A 26,496-nucleotide genomic window follows, 5' to 3' on the forward strand; every position below is an offset into this window, starting at 1 on the left:
TCCATGTAGGAATATCAATAATGTCAAAAAGACTGATTGTTACTTACTGTAAAGAAGACATGTCAAGTTGCAGACAGGCACAATTAAGAGACAGTTACATAAAGCTTTTGCACACAGTCTTCATCAGTAAGAGAGAGAGACACATGACATTCACCCACACAAGCAACCACACCTCATGCACACATGACCACCAACTTCAGCATCTCAGGATGCACCTATCAGAATGCAACTATCACGTGGGAAGGAAGCAGCAATCTGGACATGGTGGGGAAGGGGAAGGGGAAGGGACTGTAAGTAGTGCGTTTGGAGTCTGAAGGATGCTGGGAAAGGTAGTGTTCATTAAGGGCATGGGTATGAGGGAAGTTGATGGACTTGGAGGTGGCATCAACAGAGACGAGTAGGGATCCAAGAGGTAAAGGGGATGGCGATGGTGGAGAGTTGGTGAAGGAAGAGGTTAGTGTCTTTGATGTGGAAAGGTAGATTAAGGGCAACTGGTTGGAGATGTTTGTCAATAAGGGCTGAAATTCTTTCAGTGGGGGCACAAAAATGCTGGCTGGTTATTCAGACCTCATTGACCGACACCTCCAACCATCTGCCTGTAATCTAGCCTCCAATGTCAAAGGCACCAACCACTTCCTTCACCATCTCTCCACCATTGCCACCCCTCTACCACCTGGATCGCTACTCATCACTGTTGATGCCACCTCCCTATCCTCTTCAGTCTCGACATACACATATGTCCACATCAGGTCTTTGTAGTGTCATCCTGCCAAGTGTTGTTTTTCCAAATTGAGACCTGATTTGCACATCATGTGGTTTCTGTATTTGCCACTAGGTCACGTGCAAGTCAGTTTTGGCAGGTTTTTTCACATCCTGAAACTCCCGAGCTGAAGGATGGCATCATCTGCAGCATGCAAGAAAGGTAAATTCAGTTTCAATAATCAATTTTGAGTTATATTACTGTTTTCATCATGTCTTACTCCAAACAAGACATGTCATCAATGAAGTGATATGTGCATGCAATTAAAACGATGGGTTCATAGTTTTACAAACATCGACTGTTGAATTTAAAGTACACATTTGTGTACATCAAGTCCTAGCTCACAGAATGTAGTGGTACTAATGCTAAGACTGATCTCATTGCGAAATCATAATTTAAAATGTAATCTAAATTAAAGTCTGATAGATTAGCTACTAATACTGGACTGTAGGAGTTAATACAGTGCAGGTGTAATGGGTAGCATGCTGGATTAGTAATCCATAGATCCTGGGTTCTAATATTGGTAGAAGCTCTAAAATTTTTATTTTTTTATTAGGTTCACTTTCGTTTCTTTATTCAATTACTTCCACAGTTACCTTCACTTTATATAATTTTCAGTTCTCTGACAGATGATGAAATTATAAAACTACTTGAGGTGAATGACTTGAGTTCCTTGTCAGATGAAGATGAGGATTCTGTTGATGAACTTCCAACTTCACCTCAACGAAATGATGTGCTTGAAGTTGAAGCATGCAATGTGGATGTTATTCTAGAGGCATCTGCATCTGACAATGACAACCACAATCTTGGAACATCAGATTCATCTGCTCGCAGTCTGCTTTCGGCCGGTGAGCGGCGAGGACGTCTTGTTTACGTCCCGTCCGCAGTGTCGCGGTCCCGTCGGCAGAGTCGCGAGCGCGCGTAGTTTGTTTACTTCCTCGCCGCAGCTAATACTCGCGTCCGTTAACACTGAGTCGCCATGGCTCATTCATACAGAAAAGCTACCATCAAGATCAGCTTCCAGCCCGACTACGCACGACCACGAGCCTTTGAAGTCGAACGATTTATCCGTGACGAAGTTCAAATACCAACACAGCACATCATTGGTATCCACCTATCCATCACAAGCAGCGTCGTTTACGTCAAGATGGTCGATGACGAGTTATGTCACGCAGTTGTGAACAGATGTGCGAACACTCTCAAGTTCAAACACTCCGATGGTCACATCGGAGAGGTTACTGTTGACCATGCTGGACTAGGATTACGCACACTAAGAGTCTTCGAACTCTCTTTCGAAGTACCACCGGACGTCGTTACCTCAGCTTTCCGCCCTTATGGGACGGTAATTAGCCACGTGGCCGAAAAATGGAACACCTTCGAGACGTACCAAGTCCTCAACGGCGTCCGACAAGTGAAAATTGAATTAAAGAAACATGTGCCGTCCTACTTAGTCATAGGTGGCTGTCGAGCAATAATAATGTACGACGGCCAACCTCGTACTTGTTCTGGTTGCGGCCAGGAGGGTCATGTCCGCTCGGCATGTATTCAACGTCGGATTACACAACTTCCATTGCATGACACGACACCACCTCCTATGCTCACGGCCCTCCCCCTCAATTACGCAGAGGTGACACGATCGACCGTCATGACAGACGACAACCCCCCCGGAAGACAGGAAGTGTTAGAATGCGCACCTGTCGCCGGTCCTGGATTGACCAACACCATTACGGTGTCTGCAGGGGTTGAAGAACGCCGCCCATCGACTCCACAAGAAGATTCGGACGAGAGAATGGAACTCGACGCTAGGGTTGTACCGACCTCTGCCTTTCTCCCTGAGGGGGATGCTATACGGGAACCACAAACTCTTTCGGACTCAGAAACCCACGTCCGCAAACAAAGGTCACCGAGAAAACATAAAAAGCGACGTCGCACACCCTCAGACGATTGCCTCCAGCGGACGTCTTCTCCAGTTGACGACCGGACGGCCGACGAAACGACGAGGAGAATGGATGACACGAGATCGCCCTCACCTGTCACTTTGTCTGATTTTGACAAATCCGTTTCCGCTCCCTCGGACAAACGGATGGCCAGCACAGCGCCCGCCGTTGGTACACAACCGGAAACAACTGCGGATTCACCCTTAGTCACTCAGCCCACAAGTGTTCTGCCGCAGCCACCGTTAACTTGCGGACCTTGGGCGGATGACATTGAAGACGATTCTGCGGCTGCTGTGGTGGATGAGGAGAGGAGTCTCTCCTCCCACACCTCGGCCCCTCCCGAGTAGCAACAGATGACGGCGCGGACGCGGCCAGCAGATCACAGGCCCCACCTTTTACGGCGACACTGACGGCAGCCCCCACCGCAGGAGACGATCTACAAACCTATCGCTTAACGACCATCAACATTAACACCATTCGGACACGTACGAAGTTGTCGCTGCTCCAAGACATGCTCAATGCAGCAGACGTTGACATTGCCTTTCTCCAAGAAGTCTTCGTCGAAGATTTCCTGGGTATGTATGGTTATACAGCTCATGTGTCCCACGCCTCACCAACTAACAGTGGAGTCGCCATTCTCCTCAGAGAGGGCCTCGAGGCGGACGAAGTCCGATATCTCCCCGACGCTAGAGGAATGGCCGTAACGGTGCAAGTCGTCCGGTTTATCAATGTGTACGCCCCTTCCGGAACGAATCGCCGTCGTGACCGATCGCTCTTCTTCACAGAAGGAATAGCACCGCTTTTTCAGGGCAGGCACGATGACTTGATATTAGGGGGCAGTTTCAATTGCACCCAAGCACCTAAAGATCAGCTGCCACGCCATTCACCGTGCCCCGAACTTGGGACACTCATCGGCGATTTCCAGCTAGTAGATACATGGGAACATGTCCGAGGAAATAGACCGGGATACACCCATTTCACGAGTCACTCGTCTAGTCGCATCGATAGGATTTACGTCTCCCGTTCTCTCGCGGCAACGGTGAGTGACGCGGAGGTGTGGTCAGTAGCCTTCTCTGATCACGAGGCCTATATATGTGCTGTCACCCTTCGTCGCCAACGGGTGTGGCGCAGCCGACATCCCTGGAAATTAAACCTTGCTCATCTCGCTTCTCCGGATTGTCGACGCGCCATCGAAGACACGTGGAGTTTGTGCGTCCGCCGCCTCCCAACGTATCCTACGTCGATTAGTTGGTGGTTAACCTGCGCGAAGCCGGCCCTACGGCGAACCTTTATTGCGTATGGTCGTGAGACTGCTGCTTGGAGGCGGCAGACCCTTGATTTTTATTTCACCGTCCTTCGCGAATGCTTCTCCTTGCCACCCACACCGGAACGACAGCTGACAGTTCAGCGTGCGAAAGCACAGATCGTAGCCCATATGCACCGACACCTCGAAGGGACGATCGTCCGAGCGCGGACACAAGACAGACTCGCAACGGAACGACCCACCATGTACCACGTCATCCGAGAACGTACACTGCGAAGACGGGCGCTGATACATGCCATCACCACTGAGGACGGCCTTCATCACACCACACAACGCGATATTGCTGCAGCCTTCTTCGACCATTACGCACGACTTTATTCTGCTCAATGTTCTGACCCGAAGACGGTGACAGCAGTCTCACAACTGGTTTACGGCATTGTCCCACAGGATTTACAAACTGAATTATTGAACGACATTACGGAAGACGAAGTTATCGACGCCATCGGTAAAGGAGCGGCGAATAAGTCTCCTGGCCCCGACGGGCTCCCTGTGGAGTTTTATAGAACTTTTCAGTATTTACTGGCTCCCAAGTTAACAGACATCTGTCGGGAGCTTATGTCCCCCGCGGTGCCGCTCCCTGCGACCTTCGTAGAAGGAATAATTATACTGGTTCACAAGCCTAAAGGTGGGGCTCGAATACAAGATTACCGCCCGCTAACACTCGTCAACTGCGACATGAAGATATTCACCAGACTATTAGCACACCGTCTACGACCGACCCTACCTTACGTCATCTCGCCAGATCAGACTTCCCTAGGGGGTATCAACAACATCCACACAGGACTGTGTCGATACCGTGACTTAATAGCCCTAGCCAGGGCACGCCGCGTCCCGGGAGCGCTGGCATCACTAGATTTTAGCCAAGCGTTTGATCGAGTGGATCACGCATACCTAACGTCCGTTCTCCAGCACATGCAGTACCCACAGCAATTCACAGCCGTCGTGATGCGCCTACTCCGAGGAGCGACTTCCAAAGTGCTCGTTAACGGGCGTCTCTCGCAGTCCCTCCCGATTTTCCGCTCCGTCCGTCAAGGCTGCCCCTTGTCGACGATACTATATGCTCTGGCACTGGAACCGCTCCTCTGTGGTCTCCGTCAACACCTCACCGGTCTTACCCTACGTGACGTCACATTTCGCTGTACAGCATATGCAGACGACCTGATTCTCGTGTTCCGCAATCGCGATGATGTCAACAGAGCACTAGAATGGATTACCACGTACGGTGTGGCTTCCGGCAGCTGTCTCAACGTCGCCAAATCGGTCGCCATGGCCATAGGAGACGGGTTGACCCCAGCGTGTGTCGAACCCCTACAGCTTCGTGGCACTATCAAATGTCTCGGGATAGAGTTTCACGACGACATACGGCGCACCACGGCTCTTAACTACCGCCGCTTATTACAACAAATTCGGGTCCAGATCTTCAACCTTCGTCTGCGGACCCTCAACATTCTCCAAAGGACACACTTCATTAATGTTTACCTCGCATCGCGCCTTCCCCACATAGCGCGTGTTCTCCCAATACCGTTACTGATGGCTCGACGTCTATTAGCGGCATTCGGAGCCTACGTCAGTACAGGCATGCTCTTCAAAGTCAGTTATGGGTCACTGACCCTTCCCCCAGAAAGGGGAGGTCTTGGCATAGTCCATGTCCACGACAGAGCTGTGTCGCTGTATGTCAGCTCACACATCAAGCTGTGGCACCACCACCCGGAAAGTTTGACAGGTTTGCTGTTGGAGTTCTTAGCTCCGCCATCCATTATGCCCCCACTGACGACGCAAGACATACCCCCACCCTTCTACTACTTCGGGAACTTTTACATTGAACACAGCTATTTCCGTATCGCAGTACCACCGACGAAACAGGCGTCGGCGCGGGATATATATCATGTTCTACAGCAGAGGCGCCCACCAAACATCGTGGAGACGAAAAGCTCTCAGGTTAATTGGAAGGTGGTGTGGAAGACGATTCACGCAATTCCACTGGACACAGCCGTCCGATGCACATGGTACATCACAGTCAATGGTAAACAGATCACCCGATCACGCCTCCACAAGATAAACATGGCGGAATCGCCTCTCTGCGTAGACTGCGGGATACCAGACACGGACGAACACCGTCTCACATGTGGCGCGGCAGAAGACGTATGGCGCTTGGTGCGACAAATTTTGTCGTATTTTCTACGAGTGACTCCGGAACACATTACACCTCGGTTTCTACTATTTCCGGATCAACAGTATTTCCCGCGCGCCAAGACCAACGCTGTCACGTGGATCCGTGCGCATGCGGTACACTACTTATTTCACGATGGACCTAAAGATGTTATAGACTTTTGGAACTACCTACAAGAACGTCATTGCAAGATCGTACGGAACCCAAAATACAGACAGTATTTTTCTAATTACTTAGGGAGTGCCCTACGCGACCCTCCACGCAGCTGGATCATCAACAGGTAGGAGAAGATACCCATTGAGTGAGCTGACATGACTAAGTTCGATTCTCGGTGGAACAACATGATATACGTGAAGACGTACCTGGATGATGAAGCGTAAGGAGAGTAGCGACACACCCTTCTGTATCCTGTATGAAGCACTTTTTTTTTTTTCGTTTTCCCCATATACATTACCTCGGTGTAGGAACGTGCTGAGATATTGTTTTCTTTTTCTCAGAGCACGATGCGGTGCTAGATACATTTATTTTTGTTGTGGTATAAAGTAAAACCACATTAAGAATGTATTAAAACAGTAAATAAAAAAAATTAAAAAAATATTGGTAGAAGCTCTAAATTTTTTTTTTTTTTATTAGGTTCACTTTCGTTTCTTTATTCAATTACTTCCACAGTTACCTTCACTTTATATAATTTTCAGTTCTCTGACAGATGATGAAATTATAAAACTACTTGAGGTGAATGACTTGAGTTCCTTGTCAGATGAAGATGAGGATTCTGTTGATGAACTTCCAACTTCACCTCAACGAAATGATGTGCTTGAAGTTGAAGCATGCAATGTGGATGTTATTCTAGAGGCATCTGCATCTGACAATGACAACCACAATCTTGGAACATCAGCTTCATCTGCTCACTGTTGTCCACTAAGCTGGAGGCTATCTAAGTAAGCAATACATTGGTGTAGTTCTGTGGGTCATCTGACATGATTTAGATCAGTATTTTTCAATGGCACTATTTGTTTGCAGGATGTTTAATTGACAGCCTTCTGATGAAAACTTTGAAGAACAGACAGATGGTGAACTGAGAAACCCTTCATAGATTTTTTTTTGAGTACATTGATAAAAATTTCTGGAGAAATGTTGCAGGACAAACTAATTTATACCATTACCACAAGAACTCATAAAAATCTTGATACAGATACTAATGAAATTTTGTTCCTTGTCAGCATTGAGATATTGATGGGTACATTGAGATTGTCCCAGGCAAGACTTTACTGGAATATGCAACTTGATATTCCACTTGTATCATCAACCATGACAAGAGATGGATACTACAAATCATGGAATAATCTGCATTTTGTAAATAATTTGGAAGATCATGACACAAATGACAAACTCTGGGAAGTTAAACCTGTAATTGATGCTTCTAGAGAGCCGGCTGGAATGGCTGAGTGGTTCTAGGCGCTACAGTCTGGAACCGTGCAACCGCTGCAGTTGCAGGTTTGAATGGATGTGTGTGATGTCCTTAGGTTAGCTAGGTTTAAGTAGTTCTAAGTTCTAGGGGACTGATGACCTCAGAAGTTAAGTCCCATAGTGCCCAGAGCCATTTGAACCATTTTATGCTTTTAGAAATAAATGTATTAGTTTATCCAGGTCTCAACACCTGTCTGTGGATGAACAGATGATTCCATTCATGGGGAGGTGTAATATGTGAACATATGTATCTTCCAAACCTAATCCAATTGGCCTCAAAAATTTTGTTTTGCTGTCATCAGATGGACTTTTCCTTGATTTTGCTATATGCACTAGCAAAGGAACGATTCCTGAAAGTGATCAGAAAGAACATGGCCTTGGAGCGGGTACACTCAAAGCACTGGCTAGAACTGTACCCAGTGAATACAATAATGTAATTTACAATGACAGATTTTTCACCAGTTCAAAAGCTGTTCAGCTTTTACTGGACAAGAATATATTTCACACAGGCACTGTGATGGCCAACAGAATAAAAGGAGTAGCTTCTAAGTTCAAGAGAGATCAGGAGCTATTATGGGATGAGTACGTAAGGGAGGACCAGGAAGTTTGTGCCCTCAAATGGAAGGACAATAAATCTGTCACTTTGTTATCCTTGTGCACAGGGAGTGAATCAGAGCGTACCTACAAACAGTGGTATTAATACAGAAAAAGCAAAGGTTAGTGTCAAACAACCAGCCATCATCCAAAGTTATAATCGCAATATGGATGGCATTGATCTTTGTGGTGTCACCGCCAGACACCACACTTGCTAGGTGGTAGCTTAAATCGGCCGCGGTCCATTTAGTACATGTCGGACCCGCGTGTCGCCACTGTGTGATCGCAGACCTAGCGCCACCACAAGGCAGGTCTCGAAATACGATAGAGCACTCGCCCCAGTTGTACGGACGACATTGCTAGCGACAATACGGACGAAGCCTTCCTCTCATTTGCCGAGAGTCAGTTAGAATAGCCTTCTGCTAAGTCCATGGCTACGACCTAGCAAGGCGCCAATTGTAACAGTGCATGTATATTACGAGTCGCATTTGTATAGTCAAGAGAGATGTATCACAAGGAGTCATTAAAGTTAAGTATAAAGCAGCTACGTACTTTTCTTGCTACCATTCAATAGTTATCCTGTTCCAGAATTCACGCCCGTCTGCGTTAGATAGCGTGCCTATCGGCCCCCTCAAAATAACACTGTGTCGGCACTTATGTCGACACATCAATCTTTGTGATAGATACATTGCATACCATAGGTCAGACATCAGGACGAAAAAGTGGACTGTCAGAATATTCAACCACTTAACTGATTTAGCCATAATTAATTCATGTATTATGTACAAAACATGTAGTCAAAAAGAAGGGATACCGAAACAAAAGTGGATGTCTCCCATTAACTTCAGAATTCACTTGGCCCACAGCTTGGTAAGGGCTTCAAATATTGTAGACTCACTGGAACTGTCGAAAGAAATTTCTCCAAGTGTGACACAGCAATATGTCAGCAGTTCTGATAAATATGAGGAGCATCAGGCCACAAAATGAAGACGAATTGTACCAAAGCCACCTAGAGAAAGCAAATGTGACAGGGTTGACCATCTTCCTAAATATATTGAGAGTTGTTTTGCCGTAATGTGTTGGCTACCAGGGTGCAAGTCATGTTCTTGCATAATGTATAAAAAGGGCAAAGTTTATTCGTGCGTATTAAAAAACAATTGTTTTGCTAAATTCCATAAACATGAGAAGTAATGTGTTCATAAAATGTAATGGGTGCATAAAATGAGAATTAATGTATATATTTTTCATTGTAAATAAAAATGTGAAAATACGATGAGATCGGCATTTTTTCTCTGTTAAGACCCATTGTACACATATGTGTACATTCAATTGTTCAAACATTATATAAAATAAAACTTCAAAATTTGTTTTTTTGTGCTACTTTGACATAAAAAAAAGCATCCCTCGAGCTCATGGTTTTACTGATATCAAACACCACTACCTTTCCGAATGTCCTTCAGATTCCAATCCCACTACCTCATTCCTCATGCACCTTTGAAACTTTATCCTAATCCACAACTACTTCCCATTTGAAGGGAAGGTATACACACAAATCCATGGCACAGCCATGGGCACCCTCCTATGCCAACCTTTTTATGTGACATCTAGAGGAGACCTACTTAGTCTCCCAATACACCAAACACCTGGTCTGGTTTAGGTTCATTGACAATATCTTCATGATCTGGACTCAGGGCCAAGACATCCAATCTTTGTTCCTTCACAACCTCAACACCTTCTCCCCCATCCACTTCACATGGTCCTCCTCAACCCAGCATGTCACCTTTGTAGATGTTGACCTCCTCCTGTCTGATAGTTTCACCCCCCACCTCTGTCTGCATTAAACAACCAACCATCAACAGTACCTGAATTTTAATGGCTGTCACCCCTTTCACACCAAAAAATCCCTCCCATACAGCCTGGCCACTTAGGGTCAGTGCATTTGCAGTGACAAAACTCCCTTGCTCAATATGCTGAGGGTATCATCAAGACTTTCACAGGCAGACACTATTTCCTAGACCCAGTCCACAAACAGATCTCCTGTGCCATTTCCCCTCACACCCCTAATCCTCCCATCACTCCCAAGAACCAGCTGCGAAGGAGTCTCCCCTTCATTGCCTAGTGTCACTCTGTACTGGAACAACTGAACAACATCCTTTGCCAGGACTTTGATCACCAATCATCATACCATGAAATGAGAGATATTTCCTATTCCTCCTAAAGTGGTGTTTCATGTCCCACCCAACCTCCTCAACATCCTAGTCCATTCCAATCCCAACCCCCTGCCACAAGGATCATATCCCTGTGGAAGACCCAGGTGCAAAACCTGCCCAATCCACCCACCCAGCACTTTCTATTCCAGTCCTGTCACATGTTTATCCTACCCCATCAGGGGCCAGGCCACCTGTGAAAGCAGCCATGTCGAAGACTAGTTCTTCTGCATCTTTTTTTTTTTTCTTTTTTGTTTAGTTTTCATTGTTTTCTTATAGAGATGGTGCCCCTCCACACCCACACTGGCATGATGGCCAACACAAAAGTCTACTGCCATCTCTGCATAAGGGTTAGTGTTTACTAAAGTGAGGTCTCACAGGAAGTGGGTACTGCAATGTTTGTGTACATCTGGTTAAGGTTAACCATTAATACGCGCCCATATGGAGCTAGATTGGGTCAAAAATTGAATGAAGGGTAGTGTTTTCAAGGACAGAGGAAAAAAAGTGCCAAGGCAAGTGCCAAGGGGAAAAAATCTCTGTGACAGTTAGGCTTGGGTAGTAAGAGCAGTAGCAGAATCTTGCAGACTGAGACAGGTCATGCAAGGATGGGTTAAGTTAACAGCGGGTATATGCAAGAGGATACCATGTCAAGCCATATGTTAGTTGTAAGAGATCAGTCCATTACTGTACAGCAGCACAGTGTGCTGCAGTTTAAGCCATGAGAGCCACCTGCCATGCTTCATCAATGGTGCCTGGGCACTGGGGAAGGCCTAGGTCACCCATCAGTGTCTGGTAGTCGATCGCCGTAGCCAAACGCTTGGAGATGTACGGTCACATAGTGGCATTACTCCTCCTTCACTGGCTGTGCTGACAGGCTCAGTGAAGGCTGCAGTTCAGTCTCCCTTGTGTAGCGGATGATGTAGTCGCTACCCTTGATCATCCTGATCACTGTGATAGCTGTCTTCTCACCTCGCAGTTGCGTCTTTGTTCGGCGGCACTTATGATGCCGTCAGTCATTTCTTCTTCGTCTATGCCTTGTCTCCAGTTCAGCCATCACTGGAAAAGGCCGGACAGCCAGGCCAGATTGCAACATGTGGGCCGCCGCAGCAAGCACAAGTTGACGCCTCGTCTCATTGTCCGTCAAAGGCGTGGGTGTCGTGCTCGCCGGTGCACTTGACACACTGTGATTAGTTGCGGCAGTATTTAGCCACATGCCCTTCAGCTTGGCACCTAAAGCCACATAAAATTTGGGTCCATGCCTTGGGGGTGAGTGCTTCAGCAGTCACAGGAAAGGATAAGAGCTTCCTTATCCCAAAGATGTCACTGTCATCTGTATCGCTGCAATCATTGCACAGCTTTTTCTACTGGTATGACTACCAGCCAGCTGTCCACCAGGATGAACGGCTACCACCAAACTGTGGCCAAGAGCAAAGTAGAGAAAACTGTGGAACAACATGCAGCTGAACACAACACGCTTGATTTCAATGGCTGGTTTGTTACCTGAGCCATCTGGACCCTTCCCTCCACCACCAGCTTTCCTGAAATGTGGGGATGTAAGTTATCCTTACAACAAATTCTCTGCTCCTGTAATTATCCTGGCCTCAACCTATTGTAACATGCTGTCCCAACACCCTCCACACAACAGTTTCCACCCACTCTGCCCTATCATCTCTTTCCCATTCTCATCTCCCACACTGTTTATTTGCAGCCCTCTGCCAATGCATCTGCCCATCTTTCCCTGCTCCTCTTGTTTTTCGTTCCTTTCTGCCCACCTTCCAACCCCACAACTTCCTAATGCTGCGCCTCTTGGCTTCTCAACCGTGCTCACTCCACCAGACAGCATTTGTCTCTCTCCCCACCTGTACACTACTGTCCCTTGCCCGTCCCCACTGATCTGGTCATGAAAGCATTCGCTGTATGAGTTTAGTACCTCTGAAGTAGAAAGCACACATGCGCGCGCACACACACACACACACACACACACACACACACACACACACACACACACACACATGCATGACCACTGTCTCTGGCCACTGTGGCTCAACTATTTTGTAACTGCACCTGAAGGGAGCAACAATCTGGTGGTGGGGATAAGGAGGAGGCAGGGTGTGGGAAAAATGGGGGGGGGGGGATCAGGATAATATGGGGGAAGATGTAGTCCTGGTTATGAGAGGATGTAAGGATGTGGTGGGGCAGGAAGGGCTGCGAAGTACAGGCAAGAGGTTTAGGTGGGGGCACGAAGGGATGGGGTCAGGAGGAGTGGAAAAGTAGATGATGGGAAAAGGACTAGTGGGTGCACTGATCGAATAAATTTCTGCATTGTGCTGTAGTGGGAGCAGAGATGGGGATATGGAGAACAGGGCTGGTGAAAGTTGAGGCAGGGTGGGGAGGGTTACAGGAAGGAATGCTATACTGCAGGTAGAGTTCCCACCTGTGCATTTCATAAAGGCTGGTGTTGGCAGAAAGAATCCAGACGGTGCAGATTGTGAAGGAGTCACTGAAGTTGAAGTGAAGCACATTGTGTTGGGCAGCACGTTCAGCAACTGGGTAGTCTCTTGGCCACAGTCTGTTGGTGGCTTTTCATGCACATAGAAAGCTTGTTATACATTATGCCTACATAGAAAGCAGCACATGGGTTGCAGCTTAGTTTGTAGATCATATGACTGCTTTCACAGATAACCTTGGCTTCAGTGGGTTAGGAGATGCCTGTGTCCAGACTGTATTAGGTGGTGGTGTGTGAATGTATGGGAAACGTCTTGCTTCTAGGTCAACTGTGGGGATATGAGCTATGAGGCCAGAGATTGGGGCCAGGAGAAGAACAAGGACACTGCATAGGTTTGGTACATTGCCGAATACCACAATGGGAAGAGTGGGAAGGATAGTGGGATTGATATTCTTCATTCTCAAAAATGTCATCAATGAATCTGAACCAAGTGACAGGGTTCAGGAAAAGTAATACTGAGCAAGGCTATTGATGGTCATGGTGACCAAGAAGGAAGTTATAGCTTTGGAGTCAGTCAGGCATTGGAAAGATAGTGTTCACTAGTGGCAAGGTCATGGGCACTGGGAACGTTAGTGTAGAGGGAGGCGGCTTCATCAGTGATGTGTAGGACAATGTGTGGCGAAAAGATTTATGGAAGGACTGGAGAACCTGTTGGATTTCTGGAATGGGGTCACTGTGGCAGGGTTTGTAGGTGGACACATCTGACATCTGTCAAGACCCTCCACCAGGTAACCCCTACAGTTCAAAACCACAGTGATGGAGCCTTTGTTGGCAGGTACGATTATAGTGCCGGGATCAGCTTCTATATGGTGGATCATAATTCCTTCTGCGGATGTAAGGTTTATTTCCATGATGGTGAGGCAAGGTTTCAGGTTAAAAAATTCTGGAATGTTAACCAGTGAGGGGTGGGGGGTTGATTAAGGGGCAATGAGGGTGGATCATGGTTGGATGGAGGAGTAAACGGAGTCAGGTAGGGTGCAATATTGGTTTTGGGATGAGTCTGACAGGTAGCATTGTTGGCGAGAAAGTATTGGGACTGTAGGGACTGAAAGAAGGACCACCAACCTTACAAAACAGACTCAACACAAAACCAATACTAAACCAAGCCTGGCTCATTTCTCTCCTCCGCCAAACCATGATCCACCCTCACTGTGCCCTAATCAGATTCCGTAATTTCTTAACCTCAAACCTTCCCTCCCTATCATTCCCCAACTCCCTCAACATGGAAAACAACCTAACATTCACAGAAAGAATAGCAATCTACCACCTAAAAATGGATCTTGACCTTATGGCCTTCCCTGCCGCCAAAGGCTCCACCACTGTGGTTATGCTGCACAGATTACCTGGTGGAGGGACTCTGCTAGCTGTCAGATTTGTCTGCCTGCAAATCTGCCACAGTGAACCCATTCCAGAAATCCTACAGGATCTTGAGTCCTTCTCAAATCCTTAATCCATCCCAGAACATCCCTCTCTCCTCACCTGTAACCTCCTCACATTCCTACCTTCTACATGCTTCCTATAGTCCATACATCTAACCACACAGGACATCCCATTGTGGCTGGGTACTGTGCCCCCACTGAGTTAATCCCTGCTCTTGGGGACCAACACCTTCAGCCTATTACCTGTAACCTACCCTCCTATGTAAAAAACACCAACTATATCCTCCATCGACTCAACATGGTTCCACACCATGCTTGTCACTTTTGATGCCACCTCCCTTTACATTAATATCCCTGATGTTCATGGCCTTGCTGCTACTGAACACAACCTTTCCAATATCGGTCTGACTACAAACCTACAACCTCCTCCTTGGTCACGATAATCAACTATATACTTGCCCCCAACTACTTCTTCTTCTTTGAAGACATCACCTACAAAAAATGCATGGTACAGCAATGAGCACCATCCCATTTCAACCTATTCAAGAGCCATCAAGAGCAGTCCTTTCTACAACCCAGAATCCCAAACTCCTAACCTGGTTCAGATTGACTGATGACATCTATGTGGTCTGGACTGAGGGTGATGACACACTATCCACATTCCTCCAGAACCTTCCCCCCATTGCTTCACCTAGTCCTTCTCAACCCAGCAATCCACCTACCTCAGTGTTGACCTCTACCTAAAGGATGGTTACAGCAGTCCCTTCATCCATATCAAATCTACCAACCACAAGCAAAACCCCATTTTGACAACTGCCACCCATTCTGTACCAAGAAGTCCCTTCCATACACCCATGGCCATTGCGTCTGCAGTGACAAGCGGTTACCCTCCAAATATACCAAGGATCTTATTGAGGCCTTCACAGGCCAAAATTACCCACCCTACCTAGTACAAAACCGATCTCCCAAGCATTGCCTCTCCAGTCACCTGTCGCCACTCACATACTCACTATCTGGCTACAAAGGAACACTCGTGACTCAGTAACACCCAAGTCTGGAGGTCCCCACCAGGATTTTGACCACCCCTAGTCACGCTCTGAGATGAGAAATATACTATCCACTATTCTTCCCACTCCTCCCTCCCACAGTGGTATTCTGCTACTCACTAAACCTATTAGATATCCTACTCCATCTCTGCCCCTAACCTCTTGCCTCATGTTCATATCCCTACAATTAACTTAGATGCAAGACCTGTCCCTTACATCCTCCCACCACCACCTATTTCAGTTTGGTCACAGGCATCTCCTATCCCATCACAGCCAGGACTACCTGTGAAAGCAGTCATGTTATATACAAATTAAGCTGCAACTATTGTGGTGCTTTCAACGGGGGCTTGATGACTAACTAGCTGTCTTCCTTTCTGCATGAATGGACATTGACAAACTGTGGCCAAGAGGCAGCTGAATTGTCCAGTTGCTCAACATGATGTCCAACACAACATGCTTTCCTCCAATGACTGTTTCACAGCCTGCACCATCTTGATTCTTCCTACCAACACTAGCTTTCTTGAGTTGTGCAGGTGAGAACTCTCTCCACAGTACATCCTACATTCCTGTAATCCCCATAGCCTCAGCCTTCAATAGTCCCTGTTCTCCATTTACCTATCCCCTTCACTGCTTCTACTCCAGCACAACAAAATCTTCTATTCCACCAATGCATCCTTTAGTCCTTTTCCCCTCCTCTCCGTTTTCCACCCTCCACCCCCCAAACCTCCCAACTGCACCTAGCAGGCCGACCCTGTCCCCCCATATCCCTACACACTTCCATAAACAGCACTACCTTCCCCCACCCCCTCCTTTCACCGGCCTAGGCTTCATCCTTATCCCCACCACCAGACTGCTTCTCCCATTAGGTGCAGTTACAACTCAGTCCCACTACAGAAGGGCTTTCAGCTAAAACGTATAGCAGTCTTTTCATTGTGTCTATCTGTGACTCAACTTCTCAGCTATATGATGTGTACCAATCTATCCTTTTCATAGTACTGCTGTTATTTAATCCTGGAATTTTCACTGTATGACTGCGATTTGTGGAGAACACCATTCAAGTCTCCATCCAGTAATCCAAAATTAGATTTTATATACTTTCCATAAAGTGTTTGAGGCTGTCAGCAGGATGCTCCCTTTTAAAAGGGCATAGTCAACTTTTTTCTCATCATTGTCTTATCACTGCTCAGTCTTTGGGTCTAATGACCTCATTGTTAATGGAATGCTAAGTATTAATCTTCTTTTTTTCCTGCTTCACTACGCCTGGATGCCAACGATCTGGTACTACTGTAATAACCAAATAATAAAGTTTGTTGACTGCATCTAACTGTCAGTGGACATTAGGTGGGAAACTGGAAATCCACAAATATTTAAAGACAAAGTAAAAGAATACTCATTAGTGACTCCTATAATTTATCAGAATATTAGGACACAAGAATGTAAACTCTGCAATACTCTGATATTTGAGTTGGAATTTCCTTGCTCTACCAAACACAGGCAACTAATAGTGGTCTGTGCAAAGTTGTATAAATGCCCTGTTTGAAGTTTTAGATAAAAACAGCAGCTGAGTAGTATAAAAGGTGTACAGGAACTTTCTTCAAAATAGCCGTTTTTCTCCTAATACAAGTATATAAAGTAATCTAGAAGCAATTCCCATAATTATCATTTTGAGGTAGACTATCAGTAGTCATAGTTTGTTGTTAGCATTCCTTACATCAGTAGCCAGCAGTGGTTTTTTTCTTTTTTTGTTAATGAATAACTTGACTAGTTCCACATCCCTGTCCACAGCTCGTGGTCGTGCGATAGCATTCTCGCTTCCCGCACCCAGGTTCCCGGGTTCGATTCCCGGTGGGGTCAGGCATTTTCTCTGCCTCGTGATGACTGGGTGTTGTGAGATGTCCTTAGGTTAGTTAGGTTTAAGTAGTTCTAAGTTCTAGGGGACTGATGACCATAGATGTTAAGTCCCATAGTGCTCAGAGCCATTTGAACCATTTTCTTTCCCACATCCCTGAAGGCTCTCTTTTATGATGGGACAGAGCATGATGTGTGTATGAATGAATGAATGGAACTTTAATTGTCCTATAGTTGATTGGAATCATTACAATCTTATAAGTTGTGTGTGACATGACATACTGTGTATCAATGCTAGGAATCCCACTCTTTATCTCATAATGAAAATGTATTAGAAATCACAGCAACAGTCAGTCCTTTGAGGATGTCCACACTGGCACAAGTATTGGCAGCTGTAAGTGGCACCAGCTTTTATGCCCAGGATAACAGAGCAAGAGGAGAAATGCTTAACTCTATCTTAAAATATTCCTTCACAAAGGTCAATCCAAGAGTACTTCCCAGATTAATTCTTAGACCACTACAAATATGAATTATTTATATATTATGGTCAGTGGTGTTAAGAAATAGGTGAAATTACTAAAATTGGAGGCATGCATATGGGCCTACTGGAATCCCTTTCGAGTTCTTCATAAAATTTCCAGCTGAAGTACCCCAACTCTGTCTGTTAATATGCAGTAGGTTTCTCAAACAATTAAAGCACAATTCACTATCATCTACATTACAAAGCTACTGTCCAAATTCATTGACATCTATATCTGTTGTGGAACCACAGAATGTAAAGGAGACCATTCGCTGAAAAGCAGAAGTGTTGAGTCACTGATAGGCACACACAAAGGAAATAAAACTTGATAGCTTTCAGAGTTATCCATTGATGAGCTAGGGTAAAATACAAAAGATAACTCCAAAAGCTAGCAAGTTTTCTTTCTTTTGTGTGTATCTGTCAACAACTCAACACTTGGTTTTTCGTGAGTCATCTCCTTCAATCTAAAAGCATTTACATTATTTGGTTTTACAGCAGATATATATCCTCAGATATCCTCAATCCCATCACAGCTTTTGTTTGACATTCCGTATTATTGGACAGTAATTAATAAGAAATGGTGTTGTACCCAGTCAAATACTTTTAACCTATCTGATCACCTTCATGCATGCTGTTCACACTTTCAAGTGAGGAACGTGTAAGTTTGGTTTTGGAAGACCAGTGCTTTCACAATCAATACTGATCTTGTGGAGGAGGTCCTTCTTTTCAATATACCTCATTACTTCTGAACTCAGAATAAGTTATAGTATTCTCTTCCCCATGCCTCTTCCACAGTCATGCCATTTTCTTCATTAAAGACATTCATTTTGTCCATTTGTATCACAGTTTCAGGAAAAATCCACAGACATGGCACAAGATACTGTGGCAACCATCAACTGCCAATGACTCTAGGACAAGGAGTGGTCTATCTTTGGATTCAGTGAGCTTTAGATCTTGTTTTGGACTTTGTTTGTTTTCGCTTGATGTGGTTTATTTACTGGTTATTGTGTGTGAGGAAAAAGTGTTTGACTGTAACTGTTGGTTATTTCTATCCAGAGACTTGTCAGTCTCAAGAGTTTTACCAAGGAAAATCACCAAACAGCAGTATGTGTTGAGAAATTATTTTATTTAGACAACCGGTTTTGACATCTCATTAATGCCATCTTCAGGTCCCTGAACAACAAAATTAAGTGTATCTCTATTGCATATCATGGTATACCACAGCTGATTTTACAGAAAATGAAGTGTCATAATTAAAGTCCTTAAAACCTACAAATGCAATTTGCAGACGCCAGCAGAAGGTCTTCCACAACCACAGCGCTGCAGCTGTGGGCATCGTTTTCACGATATGTCATGTGCCTGCCAGCAGCTCATGCTGTATCCATGTGCCATGACAACATTAGGCTGGTGCTCAATGATGGAGACTTGTGTTTCTTGAAGATTTAATAAACTTCTTCTGCATTGCATTCCTGGTCAGTGTTCTCATTATGCCTCCACAGTACAAGACACATCACAGATCCGTGGATTACTCCATCCATCACATGTCCATAATGGGCACACACTGATTTCTGAGATGTACGTATATGCTTTATAGTTATCCTTGGTATTTACTCATGAAGTGCAGAAACAGAAACCTCAACACCACAAGCACACATTAGTGCTGAGACAGTTGTTTGAGGTGTCGATACCTTCTACTATCCAGGGTTACCTTGGGGTCATGACAAAACCCCTGGGCAGACAGCTTGGTATTTACTCCCAAAGTCGCCCATGGTCTACCCAGTTAGTTTCATGCACAAGGTTTACAAGTGTACACTCACAGCAGAAATGTGTGTTTGCAATGACATGTAAAAAGCCTCACATATATCAAATAAGAGATGACAAATCTCATCAATATGAGTACAAGTACCTTGCATTTCATGGTGACTTGCTCAGAACCTTAGGTAACCTGGCCTCAACAAAGGGTTAGTCTTGCCAACTTGGACTTTGGACTGCAATTACTGTCAAAAACATAGTGGTAGTGTAGTTTCCTGTGGGCACTGGTCAGCGGTTTTATTATTGCTGGTTGGTGGCTTAAGGTGCCAGCAGTCTTGTCGCACTGGTAACACTGGCTCCCATCAGATCTACATCTACATCTACATCTATGTGATAACTCTGATATTCACAATAAAGTGCCTGGCAGAGAGTTCAATGAACCACCTTCAAGCTGTCTCTCTACCGTTCCACTCTTGAATGGCACGCGTGAAAAACGAGCACGTAAATTTTTCTGTGCTAGCCCTGATTCCTCTTATTTTATCGTGATGATCATTTCTCTCTATGTAGGTGGCTGGTAACAAAATGTTTTCGCAACCGGAGGAGAAAACTGGTGAAAGAAATTTCATGAGAAGATCCCATCACAGCGAAAAACGACTTAGTTTTAATGATTGCCACTCCAATTCACGTATCATGTCTGTAGCACTATCTCCCCTACTTCGCGATAATACAGAATGAGCTGCCCTTCTTTGTTCTTTGTACTTTTTTGATGTCGTCCGTCAGTCCCACACAGCAATACTCCAGAATAGGGTGGACAAGCGTGGTGTAAGCAGTCTCTTTAGTAGACCTGTTGCAGCTTCTAAGTGCTCTGCCAATGAATCACAGTCTTTGGTTTGCTCTACCTACAATATTATCTATGTGATCGTTCCAATTTAGGTTATTTGTAATTGTAATCCCTAAGTATTTAGCTGAACTTACAGCCTTCAGATTTATGTGACTTAAGCGTAATCGAAATTTAGCTGATTTCTTTTAGTACTTATGTGAATAACTTCAATTGCCACTTTTCGCACCATACAGATATCTTATCTAAATCATTTTGCAATTTGTTTTGATCATATGATGACTTTACAAGACTGTAAATGACAGCGTCATCTGCAAACAATCTAAGACGGCTACCCAGATTGTCTCCTATGTTACTAATATAGATCAGGAACAATAGAGGGCCTATAACATTCCTTGGGGAACGCTGGATGTTACTTCTGTTTTGCTCGATGACTTTCCATCTATTACTACGAACTGTGACCTTTCTGACAGGAAATCATGAATCCAGTAGCACAACTGAGGCGATACTCCGTAAGCACGCAGTTTGGTTAGAAGACGCTTGTGAGGAACGGTGTCAAAAACCTTCAGGAAATCTAAAGAAATCAATTTGACATCCCCTGTCGATAGCACTTGTTACTTCATGAGTATAAAGTGCTAGTTGTGTTTCACAAGAACGATATTTTCTGAATCCGTGCTGACTATATGTCAATAAATCGTTTTCTTCGAAGTACTTCATAATGTTCGAATACAGTATGTGTTCCAAAACCCTACTGCAAATCGACATTATTGATACAGGCCTGTATTCAGCGGATTAATCCTACTTCCTTTTTTGGGTGTTGGTGTGACTTGAGCAATTTTCCAGTCTTTAGGTATGAATATTTCTGTGAGCAAGGGGTTGTATATAATTGCAAAATATGGAGCTATTTTATCTACATACTCTGAGAGGAACCTGACTGGTATACAATCTGGACCAGAGGCCTTGCTTTTATTAAGTGATTTAAGATGTTTTGTTACACCGAGGATATCTACTTCTATGTTTCTCATCTTGGCAGTTGTTCTTGATTGGAATTCAGGAATATATACTTCGTCTTCTTTGGTGAAGGAGTTTCAGAAAACCGTGTTTAATAACTCTGCTTTAGTGGCACTGTTATCAGTGACTTCACCATTGCTATCGCGCAGTGAAGGTATTGATTGTGTCTTTGCCACTGGTGTGCTTTATGTATGACCAGAATCTCTTTGGGTTTTCTGCCAGATTTCAAGACAGAATTTCGTTTTGGAAATTATTAAAAGCATCTCGCATTGAAGTATGCACTATATTTCGAACTTCTGCAAAACTTTGCCAATCTTAGGGATTTTGCATTATTTTAAATTTGGCTTACTTTTTTTGTTGCTTCTGCAACAATGATCTGACCCATTTTGTGTACCATGGGGGATCAGTACCGTCACTTATTCATTTATGTGGTATATATTTTTCAATTGCTGTCGATACTGTCTCTTTGAAAACATTCCACAACTTTTCTACACTTACATGATCAGATTGGAAGGAGTGAAGACTGTCTCTTAAAAAGGCATTAAGACCATTTTTATCAGCTTTTTTAAATAGATATACTTTGCGTTTCTTTTTGATGGTTGTAGGTGTTACGGTATTCAGCCTAGCAGCAACTGCCTTGTGGTCACTAATCCCTGTATTTGTCACAATACTCACTATTTGTCCAGGATTATTTGTTGCTAAAAGGTCAAGTATGCTTTCACAACCATTTATGCTTCGAATGGGCTCATGAACTAATTGTTCACAATAATTTTCTGAGAAAGCATTCAGTACAATTTCGGATGACATTTTACGCCTGCCGCCAGCTTTAAACGTATAATTTTTCCAGCATATCAAGGGTAGATTGAAGTCACCACCGACTATAATTGTATGAGCGGGGTACTTATTTGAAATGAGACTCAAGTTTTCTTTGAACAGTTCAGCAACCATATCTTCTGAGTCAGGGGGTCGGTAAAATGATCCAATTAATAGTTTAGTCTGATTGTCAGGTATAAACTCTACCAATACTATTTCACACGAACTATCTACTTCAATTTTGCTACAAGGAAAACTACCTATGACAGCAATAAATACTTCACCACCAACTGTATTTAATCTATCCTTTCTGAACACTGTTAGATTGTTTGAAAAAATTCCAGCTGAACTTATTTCTGGCTGTACCTACAACTATTTGAGCTTCAGTGCTTTCTATTAGGGCTTGGAGCTCTGGTTCTTTCCCAACAAGCTACGGCAATTTACAACTACAATACCAATCGCTTCTACAACTACCTTACTGTGTTTTACCTGTCCACCCCTTCTGTGGTTCTCTGAGACCCTCTAACCTAAAAAACCTCCCAGTCCCTTCCACACAGCCCCCACTACCCGTATAACCACCTCCTGTGTGTTGTGGATTCCTGACCTATTAAGAAGAGCCTGGAAACTCACCACCTGATGGCGCAAGTCAAGGAATCTGCAGCCTACACGATCACAGAACCGCCTGAGCCTCTGATTCAGACCATCCACTCGGCTCTGCACCAAAGGACCACAGTTGGTTCTATCATCGATGTTGCAGATGGTGAGCTCCACCTTAATCTTGGAAGCAAGACTGGCAGTCTTTACCATTTCCGCTAGCCGCCCAAAACCAGACAGAATCTGCTCCGATCGAAAGCGACACACGTCATTGGTACCGACATGAGCCATCACCTGCAGTTGGCTGCACCCTGTACTCTTCATGGCATCTGGAAGCACCCTTTCCACATCTAGAATGCACACAGAGTGATCACTGGCTCCCTTCCCCTCCTTGGCAGCCATGTTCCTAAGGGCCCCATTACATGCCTAATGTTGGAGCTCCCAACTACCAGCAAAGCCACCTTCTGTCAATGCCCAGACCTTGCGGGCTGAGAAGCTTCCTCTGGAACAGGGTGGACGATTGCATCCAGCTCAGAGACATCGTCAGCCACAGATAACGCCCAAAACCTGTTCGTCAAATGAACCAGGGAAGCCCTATGATCAGCCCCTCAGAAAGTTTTTCGCTGCCTGCCAGACTTTGGAATGACTCCCACTCGACCATGGGTGAGGGCTCAACCTCGGTGCAGGCAGTAGCTGGGGCGGTCACAGCAGTGGACCGATCGGAGGAAACGTGGGACATCCCTCGCATCCCCATGTTCGATCCCCCACAGTGACGCCCCTCAGCAGCAGCCTCAAATTGTATGACAGCAGCCAATGCAGCCTGGAGCTGTGGGAGAAGAATCAGTTCACATCTGTACACAACAATCGCAGTTCCTATCCATTACTGCAGTCGCTCCTGTTTTAAGCTTGTAAAAATATGCAACAAATGGGAAATCAAAGTGCTCTCTCACAGACGGTCTAACTGACACTGAGCGGTTCTAATCAAACAAACAAAAGCCTGTACGATACGAGGGTCAATACAATGGTCGGTAGCAATGGCAGTACTGTACACTACACTGTTATTGAAATAAAAGGTTGTGCCTAGTAAGCACTTGGACACACAACTACACAGATAACTGAAAATAAGTTGCTCCTGGTTGAAACTTGTAAAAATAAGTAACAAGCAAATAGTGAACTCGCCTTATTAGTAGCAGGTACTAGCGGTGCGCTCTCGATGACAGTCTACTGAAGTTAAGCACTGTTGGGCTTGGGTACCACTTGGATGGGTGACTGACTGGGTCTGTTGAGCACTGCTGGCAAGTGGGGTGCACTCAGCCCTTGTGAGGCCAATCGAAGAGCTACTTGATTAAGAAGTAGTGACTCTGGTCATGAAAGCTGACAAAGGCCGGCAGAGTGGTGTTCTGACCACATGCCCTTCCGTATCTGCATCCAGTGATGCCTGTGAGCTGAGGATGACATGGTAGACAGTCGGTGCCGTTGGGCCTTCGAAGGGCTGTTCAGATGGAGTTTAGTTTAGTTTAGGTAATTTAAGGTGCTATTCTTTGGTAGGTCCAATCTTTTGGAGGGATAGTGTTTCTGGGAGTGTTTCTGACATGGTGTTTGTTGATGGCAATGACTACTGTTAGACTGCCAGCTGGCAAACTTAGTTTAATTTTTTATTTATATATTTTTTATTACAATCTGTTTAGTTCCTAGGTACAGCTCCGGACACAAGAAAGTCTTCTGAAAACAAACTGAAATAAAGAGTTACAATGTCAAGAATGGTGATATGAACCCATCAACAAAAGTTTGTGCTAATATTATAAAGACAGAACATTAATATCAAGTTCACATGAAGTTGGTGATATCAAGTTCACATTATGTTTTAGTTTCAAGAGATTTTGGGATTTCGTTCAGTTCAGGATAGGAAATTACGGAGATTTTATTTGATAGCAGTTTTGATAAATTTCTTATATCCCTTAGAGATTGATTTATTTTCTGTATTGCATACTGTGAGTAAATGACACTTTTTTATTTAAAAATGGAAGCAACAGGCGGAAAAATAAATTTGTCACTCTCCCTAAATCTTCTAATGCATCCCTGCAAATCTGAAGGATAGTGATTTTTGTACGTTTCATAACTTCTTATGCCTTACTCGATATTAGCAGATAATTCAAAGTCAGCACACTTTGGTTTCTGGTGTGTTCTGTAATGGTGTCATTCTTTTTGAAGGCACCTTTGTTTTTCATGCTTTCATAAATGACTAAGGGTGGAGGGCAGTAACGTTCTTCAGTTGATACGTGGGTGGCTCAATCAAGTCTTAAAGAAATGTCTCATATGACAGTCTGATCCTTCTTGAAGGTTGTGAGATTTGAGGTAGATATACTAGGATAGTCTGTTGCAAAAGTTTAAGCAGCGGCCAGTTTGCATTCTTGACTCTTAATATGTATGTTACAAGCTCTTCTACACATTCAATGTTTCCAAGAGGATGTTTGTGCTCTAATGCATACTTATTCATCTTTCCACTCATCCTGATAACTCAGCTGATACAACTGGTGAATAAAATCCTCACTCATTTTGGAATAACCAGAACAGTGCTGTTGACTCTTACACTCACCCAAATGTAATGACCAGACACAGCACAACACTCCCCCTCTCTTAAACTTCATATAATCATCTCTGTTGTTCATTACTTCCCACACTGTCTCTTCCTACATATTCCCATTTTCCTGTATTCATTAAGTTCTTTTGTTTTGTTGAAGTTGTCCTTGTATTCTATATAGACAGTAATTCCAATAGTTAAGGCTTTCTTTTAACTGGTACTTGTATTATTGTACATGTTTAACACCCAGTGTGGTTGTCTCATCAAATATTGTTCATATTTCACTTTGTTCATTTATTTAATGCAAACTGTTACACAGCCACTGTTTCGATTATAATGTTAATGTTAAAATGCAGAACCATCACACTCTCAAAGATTGCATTTACTGTTGGTTCCTTACGTATGCTGTAGTTCCATTGATAATTGTCTCTTCTTTTAATTGGTTTGTGTCTCACTCTCCATGTTTCATACCTACCGATGTAGCCTTGTCTAGTACAAATTTTATTTTATTTTATTAGTTTTGCTTATTTATAGAAAACTATTATGTAGGCATGCTATTCCTATTTTGTGTTAAAGGTTTTCCTGTCTACTCCATTGTTATTTATGTACTGTTCAATTTTTACTTTTTCATTGCATTACCACCACACTGTCAAAAACATTACTTACTGTATGTTTCTACTTCAGTCTAGACGTGTTACTTCTCTTCCAATGTTGTTTGCAAAAACTGTAACTTCTATGGTGATAATACTCAGTAAATGCCTGAAGATGGCCTATAGTCTGAAAACCAGTTAACAATAAAAGTAATATTGTAGAACAAAAGCAAACTGTTGCTTTTCGTTTATTATAATGTTGTTCTACCAAGAACCAACAGAAGATTCTGTTAACAAATGTAATTAGTTCGACAATTGAATACAGTGATACTCTGCCACTTTTTGCTGCTGTCTCTTGCTTGTTCTATGTTCGAGCAATATTTTTGCAATACAGGTATTTCAGTGACGGATACATAAGGCATAAGGGGGGCATGCCACCCCCCTGCCCGCATTGCGACTCACGCCGCCCTCACCACCCAACCCGCACACTACAAGTGTGAGGAACTCACTTTGTACTACTGAAGAATTAGTATCATCCTTTACAGCATCTAGCAAGTGG

At 44.3% G+C, this 26,496-nt stretch overlaps 1 protein-coding gene across 1 annotated transcript in view; it reads right to left on the bottom strand.

Moving 5' to 3' along the window:
• LOC124615662 (protein madd-4) overlaps window positions 1-26,496 on the bottom strand; it is a 514,315-nt gene that overhangs the window by 42,954 nt on the left and 444,865 nt on the right. The window lies entirely within an intron of this gene.

Source organism: Schistocerca americana, chromosome 5, assembly GCF_021461395.2.
Source record: "Schistocerca americana isolate TAMUIC-IGC-003095 chromosome 5, iqSchAmer2.1, whole genome shotgun sequence".
In the NCBI taxonomy this organism is placed as follows: Eukaryota; Metazoa; Arthropoda; class Insecta; order Orthoptera; family Acrididae; genus Schistocerca; species Schistocerca americana.